This window comes from Nyctibius grandis, chromosome 9 (assembly GCF_013368605.1).
Source record: "Nyctibius grandis isolate bNycGra1 chromosome 9, bNycGra1.pri, whole genome shotgun sequence".
In the NCBI taxonomy this organism is placed as follows: Eukaryota; Metazoa; Chordata; class Aves; order Nyctibiiformes; family Nyctibiidae; genus Nyctibius; species Nyctibius grandis.
Window position 1 is genome coordinate 7,873,413 of NC_090666.1, and position 17,324 is coordinate 7,890,736.

At 40.9% G+C, this 17,324-nt stretch overlaps 1 protein-coding gene and 1 non-coding gene across 2 annotated transcripts in view; both read left to right on the forward strand.

Moving 5' to 3' along the window:
* The window catches only part of SPATS2L (spermatogenesis associated serine rich 2 like), a 149,661-nt gene that overhangs the window by 26,794 nt on the left and 105,543 nt on the right, over nt 1-17,324 (forward strand). The window lies entirely within an intron of this gene.
* LOC137667506 (U2 spliceosomal RNA) lies at nt 3,803-3,970 on the forward strand. Its single transcript, XR_011048802.1, has one exon. It is a non-coding gene; the product is annotated as a U2 spliceosomal RNA (small nuclear RNA).

A 17,324-nucleotide genomic window follows, 5' to 3' on the forward strand; every position in this document is an offset into this window, starting at 1 on the left:
TGTGTGTGGACACTCTGAGAGCTGCTCTTTTGCTTGGGGTGAATGTTAATGACGCTTCCATGTTTCGTGATGGATTCATTCAGACATTAAGTCACTGGAAAAAAAGCTCTCTGAAAAATATGCACATGTTCCTGCTGACTCAAAATCTTGTAATAGCAGCGTGCTTCAAAAAAAAAAAAAAAGTTGTAGTTATTTTGTGATCCTAAAAATCAAATGTTGCCAGAAAATGTCCTGGATTCTGACTGAACACATGGTCATTTCAGCTTGTCCAGGACACTTAGCTTCCCTGTGGCTCAATTAAAGACTAGAAGCTGGGATGTCTGTGAGTGAAGGAGGATGCCCCTGTTGCATATAACCAAAGAGGACTTCGAGCAATTGGTGAAGTTGGACTGGGGAGAGGATATTGGTGTTAAATTACTGTATTTGGTAAATCATTCTTTTTTAAAAAATATTTTTCAAAGATTATAACAGGGTGATGGTAGTGATTTCATTTATTTACTTATTTCTATAATTGCTTTAATTTCTAGATTGGCACTGAAACTTTGTCTAATCTTAATTAGTGGAAGACTGAGCAAACAGAGCAGCACCTTTTGTGACTGTGCCAGGGGTGAATATATTAGGGCGTTTTCAACACAATCAAGCAGTAAAAGTAATTGCTCAGCTTGTGCAGTTGTGATGTGAGTATTCTTGGCAAGGAATAGCCAGTTCTGGGTTTGATGAGCCTGTCTAGGTGATTTTGGTCAACTTTTACTTGATCTTTTTGTGCCTCAGGTACATCTGTTCAAGAGGCTGATCATTTTCCTAGATTTGTTGGTTTGGTTGTTCCGTAAGGATCATACACTCTTCCAGGCAAACCTGCCTCCTTCCTGCTCATTATGTGTATACCAATTGGCCCAGTACGTCCTCGTAAGTGCTGTTGTAATACAGAATTCACTCCTATTTAATAGTTATAAAGAATTCCCATTCGTACGAGCAGGAACTGAGCCTCAATACAACTAGGGAAAAGCTTGATCAGGTGAGGTGAAGGGTGCACCGGCCTCGTGCTAGTGTCACCTAGAGAAGCATTAAGTGTCTGCAGCAGCATGGAGCAGGGCTGGGCATTGTGTAAGCCTCCAGGGTTTGGTTTTTTTTCATGTGAGAAAGCTTCAGATTCAGGATGAGTTCAAGAGGGACAGAGATCTACTGGAGAGAATCCAACAGAGGGCTACGAGGATTAAGGGACTGGAACACCTGCCTTATGAGGAAAGGTTGAGAGACCTGGGGCTTTTTAGTCTGGAGAAGACTGAGAGGGGATCTGATTAATGTGTATAAATATATGAGGACTGGATGTCAAGAGGAAAGGGGCAACCTCTTTTCACTTGTGCCCTGCGATAGGACAAGGGGCAATGGATGCAAGCTAGAGCACAGGAAGCTCAACCTCAACATGAGGAAGAACTTCTTTACCGTAAGGGTTACAGAGCACTGGAACAAGCTCCCCAGAGAGGTTGTGGAGTCTCCTTCAAGACCTGTCTGGATGCGTTCCTGTGTAACCTGCCCTAGATTGGTCCTGCTCTGGCAGGGGGGCTGGACTCGATGATCTCCAGAGGTCCCTTCCAACCCCTAACATTCTATGATTCTATGAGCTTTAAATTCTACGTTGAGTTCAGACACCTGGAATGTTTTATTTACATTGCATGTAGTAGCTGTACAATGAGGGTTTAAGAGAGTTCAATTTAGGGTGGGAGTGGGAGAGGAAGAAATAAATCTGTTGAAAAATTCCTCTCCATTTCTACAAAGATGCTGGCCACATGACCAATGGCTGGCATTTCCTATATAGCAAATACTTGCATATATGCTTACCTGTGATCAACCCTCCCTACTAAGCTGCTCTCTGCTGAGAAATGCATAGCAATATGCTTAAGCAAGGAACTGATAAATCCATCACAAAATAGTGGCTTGCCATTTTCTTCCTGCAATTTTTTTTTAACATGTAGGTGTGTTCTTTATATGCAGGAATACGTAAGCTTACATGCTATTTTAAGTATGTGGACAATACACACCAGCTTACAAATCAATTCAAACTTAAGTGCTTAGGTAGTGTCAAGCTTGAAGGGTAATTTGCAGCAGAAGCTGCTGCTAGCTGAACGCCGACAGGAACATTAGTTTCCACTTTTTCCTTCAGTGCGTACTAAGAGGAACATGGATCCCTCAAGCCTGACATTACATAAGATTGTTATTAGGGTGTGGATTCCAAATTTTGTGCCTTTTGGGGTTCTATTCTTTTAGATTTAAGCATATAAAGGCAGACCTTGGAAAGGTCCAATCGGTGCTGCTTTACATCAGCTAAGGATCTGGTTCAGGGGACACGTCAGCATCCTAACTTGTACAGATCCCACTATGGAACAGTTATCGTCAGTTCCTGTATTCCTGTGGCGACTAACTTTGATTTTCACAGTGCACTGTAACTGAAATGTAGTTTACAGTTAACCCCAAGTTCACTTCTGAAAAACTGTTTTCACAGGGGAGTTTACTTAGGTTTGAAAGATATACAGATGCTTAGAAATGGTAGGTAAATCCCTTATTGCATTTGAAAATCCCATTTAGTGGTTACTCCCTGTTGACTTCCATGGGAATTGAGCTTGTTTGTGTTTTTGAAAAATCCCATGAGTACTTATATGCGTCTTTATCTACTTAAAGTTCTGGCTGTTGACAGTTCTGAAAGCATCGTGTGATGGCTAGCAAACTGGAGAGTTGATTTGTGTTCCTGTCCTGGATTTCAGTGATTGCTAACATGGTCCCATCTACAGGATGTAACTTACTCTCTCTTGTTTAGCATGAAGATTACCTTCTGGCAAATGCCAATTGATCGATTTGTTATTTATTTTGCATTTATGATATTTCTTTCTCTGTGTTTTAAGATGTGTCAGTTGCATGGGACAGAGAGGATTTCTGCGCCTGAAAGTTAAAGGCATACCACAGAAAAGTGTTTACATAGGCAGTTCCCATTGCATGGGGCAAATTTTCACAAAACCAGAGTCTGACCTTTAGAGCTGACAGCACTGTATTTAATGTGCTTGTAATTTATTTGAAGGCTTCACTGATTTTTATTTTAGTTTTTAATATCTGACACATTCCCTTTACTAAGGGATTCTGCCAAAAGCAATCCAGATCACAACTGAAAAGGAGAAGATGCAGAGAGTCAAATGCCTCACTCCCTATTCACTGTTCATAGAAAATCTGTATGAATGAGGATGTCAGATATCTGCCTAGGCTGAGAGGTTGGTGATTTTTAGAAAGTGTATCAGCCAACTTGCACATGTGAAAAGTGTCTCTCTTCTAAAGGTCAAGTAAATAACTAGAAATTCAGGGTGAATTTTTACCTTATGAAGTGTTAGTATTGAAGAAACTGACAGATCATGAAAGTCATCCAGCAAAACTAAGTTAGATCTGAGTAATTTATGAAGTTACAGAGTCATTCTTTCATTGAGTGCTGGCAAGAAGCAGTAGGCATGGCTGTTTTTCTTGCTGCAATGATACTCTGCAAGAATAGGCAGCCAAGACAGGACAGACTGACACTGGCTGCTTGGCAAAAGACCTCAGATGGGTTTTAGCCCTCTGGATAAAGTTTGCTTACTGCAGTTCCAGACCAGAACTGCTTTGAGACAGCAAAGCTTCAATAGGAAACAGAAAGTCACAAACACTGCAAATAGAGAGGAAGACGTCACCTGATCTCCTTTCTGACAGGGCAAGTTCAAAGGCCTTGGAGCAAACAGAAGAGTTTTTGTGTCAGTGCTGGGTCTTACCAAATGTCCATCCAGCCTATTATTCTTTTTGGCCTTTTGGCTAAGATTGTCATGTCTGTTCTTGTCTGTTTAATATCTGACAGGTCTTTGCTGTAAGGACGTGTTATTAAATAGCTCTCTGGAGCTGGGCTATGGCCTGTGGGCTTGCTCTGTCTTCCCCCTGCACTGAAACCCGTCAGTGACCCTCACAGTAGAGTACAGTGGGAGAACAAAGCGAACGAGGCAGGGAAAACACTGCTTCCCTGTATATTTTCCCATCTTCCAGCAGTTTGCAGCCTAGGGATTTCCTAAACCAATAGTGTTATCCTTGTGGTAAGCTTGTGATGGAATCTAATAGGCATCTTAAAAGACTCTTCATCTCTGAGAAGCCAGGGATATGTGTGGTAGTTGAGAAGGATATCTTTTGCTGGCCTTCTCCCTGGACTTCAGTGGATTGCTGAGCTGCAGTGCGCAGGTACGGCTGGGTTTTAGAGGCTGACAGGAGCAAGCCTGAAGGTGAATTGTACGAAGTGTCTGTCAGAGACTGCCGAGGACCAGAACCGTCTGTGGGAGCTGCCTCTAAAACAAAGACTGACCTGCTGGGTGGTGCTGTGAAGACTGCGGTCACTAGGATTGTTTGCAGCAGAGCTGCTAGTTTATAAACCTACACGTGGCACTGGGCAAGAAGTGAGCCAGTGGTACACGAGGCAGGGGGAGCATGTGGGGACTTACGCTGTAGGCAAGCCAGAAGGCAGAAACCAGAGGCTGGAGTGCCTGTTACCTGGATAGAAAACTTAAAAATGTGGCAGAGCCAATGGAGCATGTGGCAGAGCCACGTCATGCAGCACTGCTGACTGAAATGAGAGAGTTATTTGGCTTCAGAGATGAGTAAGACTGTATGAATACAAAAAATTCAGAGATGAGTAAGACTGTATGAATACAAAAAATAGTGCTGGAAATGGAATTTCTGCCAAATTCAAAAATAGCAACTGTGAGTGACAGTTGTTAGCAGATGTCGCGTTTCTGTTTATTTACTTGTTTTCTGGAATGTTTATAGGTTTCATTTTCATCTTTATTTTGTATGTTAGTCTTTCAAATTTTCTCATGTGAGGTGCAGAGAATTTGCATACCAGCTCTTTAACATGGCAACATTGAGGCATCTGGGTGAGATTATATATGACATGGAAAATTCTGGGTATGTTTATTGCTGCTGTGGATCTTGTTTGTTTACAGAGTGAAATGTTATTTAATAACTCAGGTGATAAGTGGAATAACCAGTCTGCCCTCTCTGGGCTAGTGTGGACCAGTATCACCCACCTAGCTTCTTTGCAGAGCCTGCTGGTAAAATTAACATCCCTCCAAAAACTAAGTAGCTCTCAGACAAGAAGTCTGGGCCCTAGCAAGGCGATGGCAAAACCATTCCCCTCCCCTGGAAGATAAGAGCAAGGACTTACAACTGAAACATGCAGCTGAGCCACAGCAGCGCGGTGCTCTGGAGCCGTCCCACAAGCTGGTGTCTGCAGTGCAATTGCCAGAACCGTGGGTCTCCCCACTGATTCTCCACACTTGCAAGGAAAGCATGAAGGGAAGAGGAAGAGCTGTATAGTTTTGCTTCCAAGATAGTCCTTTCACTCATGGCTGTTGACACCATTCTTGGTCCAATGAACACTGCAGAAATCCATGCTAGCAGCTGTTTTCCCTATCAAAGCATTTTCCTTGGATGAGAGTGTCAGCTGGCTAAAAACTGACTCCAACCATTTGACTTTCCATGGTGAAGGTGGGGGTGTTACTTTTATCACCAATAAAATATAAGAACCTTTGGATGTGGTATTACCTGGCTTACTTACACATCCCGGTAAAATTTCCAACAGCTTTTTTTGTGACTGTCAGCTTAATTTAAATCTCCTAATTTTTCTGTGGAGGGAAATGAGCAATACAAGCTGAAGGGTGGATTTTCAATGTGCTTGTTCCGCAAAAGGGCATATACTTTGTGTGCTGAGCTGGGGGGAGATGGAACGGGATGGGACAGGATGGGACACAAGCTTACTTCTCTGTAGTTTCAAAGGAAATGTGAAAATTTGTTCTCAATTGATGTGCAACTTCCTTGTGTAGGCAGGTAGACCGTTGGCAAGGACCTAGTGTCCTTCTCCACTTCAGGAGTCTTGAGAATTTTACTCGTTGACTCTCTGGTTTCGTTCCATTTTAGAAATATATGGAAGAGGTGGGGGGGGGGGAAAGTTCAACAGCCTACTTCAAGAAAACAGAAAGGTGAACTGGAGAGGACAGTATTCTGGGAGGCCAGAGACATAGGTCCTATCCCTGTATCTGTCATTTGATGCCTTACTGAAGGCAAATCACTTTAGGTCTCTCATGTTTTCTTCTCATGCTTTTTTCTCCTTGCCTGCTGAGCCTTTGGAAGTACAGAACCTAACACAACAAAAACTAGAGGCCTGGCTGGGGCTGCCATTATTGGTAGTCGTGATAACAGTGTCTCTGCAGTGTTTCAGCTGTGTAACATCTGCCGTTCCTTACCCCTTCCTATTTGGCAGTGGCAGCTTGGTTTTCTTACATGTATTATCTGATCAAAAAAGTAAATTTCAGTGATCTGGAAAGTTCTACAATAGTGAACACTTTGGCCAGCATCCTGGATTCAGATAACTCTGTTTAGCCTTCCCATGCTAGTTAAACTGTCCTCAGGCTTGACCTGTCATTCACATGCTTTTTGACATCCTGGTTCTTTCCTGGATAAAAGGTGTTACAAAGATCTCCTGGATACAAAGGTGTTACTGAATGTATGCCCCGATAACCTCTCTATTAGAAGTCCTACCATGTGTTTGATGTTGCTGTGGAGTATATGGAGAACAAGTGGTATGCTAGAAGATGGGTAATCTTCCTGAAGCCTCTTTATGAAAAAATAATAAAGTACTTAATAATGCTTCTTCCTTTTGGTGGGCTTTGAGACAAAATGGTGGAATTAACATTTGGTAGATATGTTCTTCCGTCTTCACGGGTGAAATTGTAACTCCAGGCAAGACAGCAGAAGATCTGTCAAAGACTTAACCGAGAAAAGAGCTCACTTTCTGATCTAAATCATGTTGCAAAAAAGAAATTTGGATTTGAGGCTGGAAGCCACTGTCTGCAGCTATTGCTTATTCTGCTTATTCAGTGCTCTAACATCTTGCAAAGACTGGAAGATAGTTACATGTTTAAGATACAGGTACTCAAAAGCCTGTCTTCAGTTCAGTGCTGGCATCCTCTCAGCCATAGGCAGGGGTGCCATTGCCTAGCACTGTCTGCACGTGCCTGCAGAACGGCATCTTCTGTCTGTGCTGTCAGACTGCTCTGCTTTAGTTGGCTCTGACAGTTTCAGGGGCCTCCAGTGACTTACCTCAGAGATGGACTTTGTCCAGGGATTCAGCCTTAATTTGAATTTACCACCTCCACTCCCAGAAGCTAGGCTCTGAGATTATTTTAGGAGCATATATGTGTGATAATTCTTGTGTGTTTGCCTCAGCAGGGTCTGATAGACTGCTGTGCTCTTTTCTTTATTTTCCATCTTTGACATAATGAGTTGTAGACACAATTGCATAAAGCCATCTACTAACTAATTTTTTCCAATAGTGACTTTTTTTTTTCCCCAAAAGGTCACGGACTACACTGCTGCTCACTGTTTACTTAAAGAGAAAGAATGTAGTCACATATGTTCACACATATAAACCATAACTGGTCTGATACTGTACTGTGTGCAATGTTTTTTTTTAAATAACTGAAAACAGACCAGCACACGTAGCTTCAAAAGTTGAATGTACAAGGAAATAGGAGGAGAAAAGCTGAGATTTTTTTTAAAAAATCTTTTACCAAGTATTGTGGGTACTGTAAAGCAAATAAATGGGTAACTTGTTTGAAGTTTCTGCCCAGTCAGGACATGGCTAACTGATAAAATTGAAACCCTGTTGTAAACATTTGGAAAGACAGTTATGCTGACAGGAGATCCCCTGGTACAGTGTAACTGAAACATATGTAGTGCCAATGTTTCTGAACAGGGCAGGAATGGCTTGTAAAATCCTGCTTAGTTAGTGATTTTTGAAGAAAATAGGTCAGAAACTCTTTATGGTCCTCTTGTTAAGAAGTCTTTAGCGCCTTAAGATAACTTCAATACTCAGCTGAATGGGCTTTGTATCTTCCTGCCAGAGGAGGCATGGCTTTCAAATTAGAGTGAATCACACTGGTAAGTGATTTCTGAGGTCCAGTTATGACAGCTCTGTTCCAAAGGCTCAGGAGCACATGGCATTTCCAGCTGTCCAGCTCTCAATCCAGGACTGTCGAGTAATTCGACTAGTGTGGTTCCAGGGACGTGGCAGAAGCTTCTTTTCTGTAAAAATTTGCTAGAGTGATTGCTGCAGCTTTTAGTTTAAATTGCAGGACATGAGAGGGACTATGCAGAAAAATATCAGGTTATGGATAAGACACTGAGCAGAGATGTGGAGGAAAATAAGCCATGAAACATTGTAAAGGAGTAATATGGACTAAACGTGGGAAGTAACATGGGAAGAAAATAGCCCGTCATGATCTTTGCCTACGTTCAACAAAAATTCGGTGTTGATTTATCAGAGCCTGACCTGCATCCCAACCGTGGTTTACTCCATGCATTATGTAACGCTCAGGGGACATAAACCATGCAACCCCAGGATCCACGTGGTTCTTGTGAAAGCTTCTGAAATGTCTGGTTCCTCTCCTGGTAATTCACAAATGGTCTGCACATGCAGACCTTGCTGCTTACATCATAGTATTGTCGTGTGAACTCTTCTTGTTTTGCTTTCAAAAATACACGGTTTCATCTTTAAGAATAAGGAATGAGGGTTACAGGAGCAAATAGGAGATCTAGTACAGGTCAGTAATTAATTTTCTATTTTTGTTTTTCCAAGGCTTATAAAAGATATACGTGTGTTGAGATATGCTAAGTACATGGATGTTGTTGCAAGTGTATATACAGCATATCAGTGACCATAGAAGTACACAAAAAGTTATCTGTACGCAGTTGAGAATGCACTTCATTAGGACCGTGTACCCTGGCATTAATATGCATTTCCTGCTAAATGTTTATCTTGTTGTATCTGTATTTACTTAGATGGCTTAGTGTGTGCTTTGGAGCTATGGGGCTCATTTTCAGTTGTTTCCCTGACCAAGTATTATGTGGTAAACAGGCAAACTAGCTCATTAATGAAATGCACTAAAGAGAAATTAACACATTGATGTCCTCTGAGTACTCATCTTCCTCTGGATTGAAGGGCTGTGCTGTTCATAGGGAAATGACATATAAGGACAGCAGATGATGAGTTAAAATCCAGTTGGAGTAACTGATAAGCCTTAAGAATGCTGGCTTTGGTTGACAATGTCATTTAATGATAAGCACAGAGGAGTCTGTTGTTGCACTGGAAAATATGCAAAGAAGATTGCTAGGTGATGTGCAGTCTTTCCTCCGTGGGGTAGCTGTGAACAAACTGAACTAAGACTATCTTTGCTGCTTCTGAAGACTTGAGAACAGGATGTGTAACTAGCATAGGATTCTTAAAAATAGCAGAGAAGAATGTGTCCTTCAGATAACCCTCAAAACTTGCTGAAGGACAAAGGGTCCTTTTACATACCAAGTCCCAAAGTATTGAATTCCAAGGAGAGCAGGTCTCTACCATAGCTGCTGCTGCAGGTCTGTGCTGTAGGACTCTGTAAGATACTTGGTTATTTGTCCTTCTCCTTCTGATTTATGCACTATGCTTTCCACTTGTGTGTTTATTTTAAGTTGCCCATCACACAGAATTCCTTGTGACTAAGTAAAATAGGTTGAGGCTCCTTCAGAGCTCTTGGCTATCTCTCTGGCCATAAGGGAATTCATTGAAAAATAAGGCCGATCAAGCCTGAACGATTCTTTCTCTGACCCCAAGACTTTTCTTCTCCTCTGGATGCTGTGCTTGGGAGAAATGTTCTTTTGCTGTTTTTTAAGGGATTTCAAGGAGGATTTCAAACCAAATACTCTTCCTATTAAAAAAAAAAAAACAAAACAACACACATGCAAAACACTTTCCTCACTCTGCTGTGAATATTATGGCAGTGAGTGTAGCAAGAAAAATATGTGTCCATTTAGGGAAGTAAAAAAGGAAGGTCAGCAGGAATCCATTTGAGCTTGTAAGAATATAGAAGGAATGTCTGCTTTGAAACTGGAGTAATTGTGCTGACAGAGGGAGGCTGACTTCTTATACCCAACTATAATCATGTGATTGCATTACTCTATAAAATCTCCTTCTCAACTTTATGTAATAGGATGCTGCAAAATCAATCCTTTAGTTTCTGTATGCAGTGTATTTAATGGCATTAAAAATGCAAAAGATTTTGTGTGAAACAGAGAATAACTCTAACTTTAAGTCAGTGGGAAAACTAAACGAAGCTTGCAGTGTCATCCAAAGTCCACTGAATTCAATAGCATGATTTGTATCAGGCCCAGAGTAACTAACTTAAGCTTATAGATGATCAACATTAAGTTCATTTTCTTACTTTCTAATGGAGTAGTAGGTTTTTCCAATAAAGCTGAAAACTGACTTCATTGTTTTACTCACAAGGGGGAAGGAAGAACCTCAGGTTACACATCTATTTCTGTATGTATAATGCTACATAGTCATTTGAAATTACTAAACATTTTCCATAGGAAAAGTGCCATTCACGTGCTTAGAAAGTAAGGCAATTTTAAAGATAAATTATCTACTGTCAAATGTAAAGAAGAAATCCACAAATGTTGTTAGTGAAAAAGAATAAATAGTGGATGAAGAGCACTTCAGAAGCATAACATTCCTATTCCACATCATGAGCTGTAGTTGAAAAAGGCTGTTAAAACAAATCTGATTTCTGTAAATGTAAACTAGCCATCTCATGACACATTTTTAAACTGCAGTTTGTAATCTAATCTGCTACTACTGATGTAGTAGTAATGTAACCAAAGTTACACCATATGTGTATACGTAGTCACTAGATTCGTAGTAGTCTGTGCTACATAATACAATCTGAATGACTGTGAGTTTAGCAACTATGAGGAATCTAGCTTAAAATAGAAGTGCAAGCATTGTTTGATACTGTTTTGGATGTGTGTATCTGTGACCTTTGCAACAGTTTTGCTGGAGGACAGTCAATTGTTCGGCTGCTGTAAATCTACCACATTCCAAAACCGTCAGTGCATCTGCATTCTTTTGCACAAGCTGACACTCTCTCTCAAAGGATATTGTATTCTCTTATTCTAATACTAATAGCAAAAGCGTGTAAATCAATTTATTAAGGGGAGTAGACTCATGAAAGAACTGTTGGATCACATCTTGTAAAATTAACTTTCAGTTTAACTGGAAAAAAATAGATCATTGTTTTCTAAAATGGATACTTAGCAATAGGTTATGATATTCATATTTGGGCAACTGTGAAGGAAGGTGCTGAGAATTGAATTCTCCTACTCATATTAGTGGGATTTCCACATACTCAGCATACTAATCTGCCAGGCCATGCAGAAACATGAGTGCTTAACTTTCAAGAAAACAAGAGCTGGGCCCTTTTAGTCAGTGTAACTCCTTAAGTTCAGTTTAGCTCACTCTCCTCACATCATAGCACAACTGCTCAACATTTCCACTTGCTCAGACTTGAGGCGTGTAGAAAAGCGGTGACAGGAATAAAGAACCTGCATAGGATTCAGTCCATGGAAACAGAGGCGGATTGTCCAGAACGTACATGATGCCAGGAGTGGTGGTGTTTATCAGCAGTCCATCCCTGCACTGGCCTCCACTTGTAAGGTGCAGGTCGGTGGTACGTTTCCTGGCATCTCCCTTGAGTGGGTGGGGATCCTGTGCTACTCGTGTGTTTACGCTATAGAGAGGTCATATGCTTTGCTACGTGCTTTTGCATACTAATGAAATCCATCGATGCAGTGTAGGATCTGGCCAGTAGCATCAGAGCTACAGTTTGGTGATGTTTTACATAGCCATTTGGACTTAGGTGTGACACAAACTTTTACTCATTTCAAGAATAATAAGAAAATACATTTTGCTAATTGAAGAGACTCTGCTTTTTACTTGTGTGTGTGTTCTTCCATCACCCCCTCCTTCTCAGCAGTTTTAATGCCCTGGCATTACACTGTGAATAGCTTCAATCTGTGCTGTGGGAATCGTGGAGCAGCAAGTCATTCGGGTATTGTCTATTCTTGTTCTACCAGCATTAGTCATGGAGTAAAGTCATTTCACATCCATGTGAAATAACACGTATTTTTACAAGAAATATGAAGTGTCTTACGCTACTATAAATTGCAGCCTGTGAACCTGAGTCTGATACCTGAAGCAAGAGCATGGTGGGAATTTGAGAAACAGCGAGCAATGGATAGTTTGTTCTGCAAAGAAAAGTACTCCTGATTCTGTCATCAGAGCAAGAAGCTCTATCTGTATAAGCAGCCCTGAACCCTTTTGAATGGGATTCTGCACTCTTTGCTGTAGTGGAGTGCCAGCAATATTGGGCCTTACAACAGTAAACCTCAGCCAGGTGAAGAGTCCTCTGACTTGCAATTGTTCATGGCTGAAAGTAAGTTGGTGCTATTTTTCCACCTGCACATTACATAAGGTGTTGCAGCAGAGGCAAAACCAACATCCCACAAATTCAAACTGAAGTACTGCAGTACAGTAAAAACTTTGCTGAAAAGGAACAGAAAACATTTGCTATTACTCTGTTTTCTGTTCCAAAATCTCATTACCCAAGAGGACTTGCAGAAAATATCCCACTGAGCTATGGTTAGCCCACCCATTGTGCCCTGGCCTGAGAGCACCAGTGGTTCAGTGAGCAGAGCAGTCAGCTATGAAATGCAAAATTTTCTGTGCAGAGTTTGATTGGTGTTGACGTGCATGCTGTAAAGTAACGCTCTGGTAAGCAGTTCCACCAAAGTGTTTACAAACATTATGGTGTTCTCCTTTCAGCCGGGTATGTAGTGAGTCCATCAGTAGGAGCTGGAGCACGTGGGAGGAGGAAGGGACCCTTTGTGACACAAAGTTGCTGTACCAGAAAATAGAAAGGAATACTGGTTATGAAATGATGTGAGTTGTTTGGATATGAGCGTGGATATGAGCAATGGATATGAGATATGGATTAGCATAATCATTCATATAGTGTCATCTTTTCCATCTATAATAGATGGCAATTATGAAATATTATAATTTTCAGTTATATATATATATATTTATATATAAAATTAATTTGGTTCATGTCGTAAGTACCTCTCCAGGCTTGTCTGCATATTCCATTATAATTCATAGTTTTCTACTAAGATAGCCCCGAACTAATCAGTGCTTTACAAGCTAATCAGCTCATACTGTCACAAGTGGCATAATGGAAGTAATTATGCTTTAATTCACCTTCTAAACAAGGAAGAGAAAAAATCAGATTGAACAAAAAGAGGCTTATCGTGAAATCTTGAATTGATAATCATGATTAATAGAGGATCTTTGGGAGAAGATGTGGTTAGATCTCTTGCCTGTAACCCTTTCACTGGGCATGGTGGAAAAATAAGCACACATACTCCTGTGGTATATTGACCCTGCCGGCACCCAAGAACCTCTTATCTATCTCCAACATCCTCTCCTAATCAAATCTGTTATCACTTCCATGTATTAAAAAAAAAATCTTTTCTCTCTTAGATAATCTCAGTATTAAATATATATGTCGTGGTTTTCTATATATCGCATATGCATTTGAGTGAAAGGACAGACTGTTTCTCTAAAAATGCATAATTAGGACAGTGAGTGAGGATTCCCAGGTCCTGTTCTTCACAGTGTTCTTGATTCACAGTAAACAGATGGACAATAATTGTCTCTATCTAATATTTATATAGAGATCTGCAAGGAAAGATGATATAAGCACAGAATAGTTTTGCTAGAGAAGCTAATGTTTAGTGGGGCTTTATTTTAGAAAAATCGTTCTGTAGTTCAGCTGATAATTCAACAAGACTGAAAGAGAAAACCTCTGTAACCTTGCCAGACAAGCCAGGTGAGAGAGGAACCTTTGAAAGTAAAGGGAAGTAGTAAAAGTTCTACCGTTGTGTCAAAAATGGACAATATAGTGCCTGCTCTGTGTCAGAAATCACAAACCAAATAAGCCTTGTTTCCCTGGAAAGTACATCAATATCAAGCCAGAAGCTCCATTTTATTTAGCACAGGTATGAATTATTTCTAACTTGCTACTTAGAAGGCAGTCACTAATTCAGTTAGAACTTCTGTTGCATTAAAATTGGTGTTTGCGGAATAGATGGATTAGGCTTCACTTGTCTGTTTGCCTTTGCCAATCTGCAGAAATAATGACTGCCCCTTAAAAAGGGGTAAATCAGGATAAGGCCCAGGCACACACAGTCTGTCAGCTCTGCAGTTTAACTTCCTTGGAAATGAAATTGAGATCCAGTGTGCCAGAAGAGAGCAGGGGGTTGCAAATGCAAATGCTTTCCTATTTCTCTGGATGAAGTCTAGTGTAATACTCAGGACTTTTTCCTGTGCCAGGACATTCTGCATGATATTGGATTTTTAAATCTTATTTTTTTTAGAATTTACCTATTCTCTAAACTAAAAGAACAGCGCTATAGTTATCTGATGAGACTGAAATACAGATATTTTAAACCAGTTAAAATAAATATGCTTTTGTATAATATATAGTGTCCTTTGGCAAGGAGTTCCATCAGTTTAAGTCCCAGAGATTAAAAGGATTTAAAAATCATTAAAATGTAGATGGCAAAATCAACTTTTACATAAGCTTTTAAAGATGAGGTTATATACTTCTGAACCCTCCAGCTGGAGGATATGAGAAGCAATCTCACTTTTATCAACTCTCCAGTGAAACCAACAGCTCAGGCAACCAGACTAGAAATGGGAGCGCTTGGTTAGTTCTTCAGGGGTTGGCGATGTACAGTCTGAACGGGCTCTCTAATGCGCTGCAGACCTGAACACCAGCCTCCGTTTGCTGCATTCATCAAGCAGCTGGAGGCTGGCCCAGGGTGACAAATGGATGTGAGCTACATTAGTGGCTTGAAGGCATTTGCTGAAATGAAATCTAAGATGTTGCATCTTTTTCACTTGGATTTCTTTGAAAGTAGAGAAAAATGGTGAAACAGATGCATTGCTTCTCAGCCTCCTACCATTTACAGGGTTTATTAGTATGTGATACCTTTTTACCCCCTTCTTTAAATCTTCCACTCTGGCTTGCTTTGTTCCCCTTTTTGTTGCCAAATATTTACCTGTTTAAAGAATAAACACTGTGTTTCCTCCTTCTCGGCACTAAATAAAGCATCCCTAATGGCTCTGGACCACGTCATGGTATAAATGTTATTCTTCCAATTGGGTCATGGTAAAGAACTTTATTGCTATTACTTCAAGGATGTGAGCTGAGTTGATGAGATATTTTATTGGTCTTTCTGTATTTGTAATTTCCTTCTACATGGGTGATATTTTCATTGCTTTTCTGGAGAATGAAATAAATGAACAAACCAAATTATTCTCTAGTTATTATGTTTTAGGGTTTTATAATAGGCATGTATGTAGGTAAAGTGATCCTAAAACTTTGCAGTATTGGATGTTGAAGGATTCTTGAACCGAGTGAAGAAAATCCAGGCAGGTTCTGTTCTGCCTGTAGTAGTGGTTGCAAGTCTGAGTAGTTGGAGCAAATGCAAACACTGCAGTCAGATTTTTTTTCTTTTTTTTTAAATTATTTTTTTAACGCCAGGTAGGCTCTGTTAAAGCACAGTACTAAATAAATTGCCTCACCTTCTAACCAGCATCTGATGCCAGCAGCCAAGCACCCAGACAGCTGCTTGCTCACTCCCCTCACCAGCTCCTCACAGTGGGGAGAAAATAGGAAGAACAAAATCCAGAAAACTCTTGAGTTTGATTAAAAACAGTTTAATAGGTGAAGAAAAGAGAAGGGGAAAAAACAAGTGAAGCAGAGGAGATGGCACACCACCTCCCACACGTAGCCTGATGCCCAGCCAGTCTCCAAACAGCCACCTTGACACAAAACCCCCATCTTTTTTCTTCCTCTACCCCAGTTTTTATTGCTGAGCATGATGATACATGGTATGGAATATCTCTTTGGCCAGTCTGGGCCAGCTGTCCCAGTTGTGTCCCCTCCCAGCCCGCTGGCTGTGGGGGTGTAGTGGGACACAGAGAAGGCCTTGACGCTGTGCAAGCACAGCTCAGCAATAGCCAAAACAGTGGTGTGTTATCAGCACTGTTGTAGCTGCAGATCCAAACACAGCACCCTGTGGGCTGCTGTGAAGAAAGTTAACTCCATCCCAGCCAGACCCAGCACAACCCCAAATCATACGACTTTTTTTTTAGTTTACCTTTGCATATCCCAGTTTACAAATTCCAATTTTCCTTTTTCTTTGGGATCATTTTCTCGCTGTAGAGACATCGAATACTCAGTTTTCCTCAGCTGATTACCATGTTTCATTGCTGCTGCGACTCCTTGGCCTATTCTCTTGTTATGTTATTTCTGTAGTCTTCCACTAGCACACTGAGGTCCATATCTTCCTATGTTACCAGCAAAATCTATTTTCCTTAGCCTGGCTTTCTTCTTGGTACATGTGGTAGCTTTTCACAGGTTCTTCAAAACTATTCATTTAGGGCCAGTAGAAAAAGTTACTAGCCCTCTTTGGTTTTTTTTCAGTCCCCAAATATCTTTTAAATCTTTCTCTTTTATGATTCCGTATCTATCCAGTTTCTCCAAATGATCTCTGTTAGGACAGACATCTGCCCATGTCTTGGCAGATCATGGACTTGCAGGCACAGAGAACATGCTCACTCTATGCCAGTTGTCAAAATCCTTATTACGAGATTCTGGAGCAATGCTGCATCCCCATTACAGTTTACTACCAGGCAAGGTGTGTCAGTTTTTTAATCAAATTGTCGTGTATAATGTCTAGCTCTAGACTTTGTGTCACTGCATGTTTGCACATCCTCTGTATTCTTCTTGAGGCATTTGTGAGCAACTTACTTTTGCCTTTACTGTCATATTTACCCATGACTGGAACCCACTTAATTCCTTCAGTTTCTCAATGTTTTTATTAAAATCGACAGCCCACATCCATCGTCATCGTTGCACAGCAATTCTTTCAGGCTACTGGTTTGAGCAGCTGGATACCAATTTCACTCCCTAATTCATGGTGCTAAGGAGCCTCTGTAACCCTTATTTGCCTGTGGGAACAACCCCAACCTTGCATTGACCCACTCATACTTATTACTCTGCCAAGGTCTCCTTGCCCAACTTCAGATGTTCCTCATGGCCCTGGAACAGATGACTGATTCCTTCTTCTCAGGTCAGTTACAATCTGCCCTACAGCTTTTTCTGCCTTTCTTTTCATATCTTTAGGTTAAAAACATTTACTATCACAGAATCACAGAATGTTAGGGATTGGAAGGGACCTCGAAAGATCATCTAGTCCAATCCCCCTGCCGGAGCAGGATTGCCTAGACCATATCACACAGGAACGCGTGCAGGCGGGTTTTGAATGTC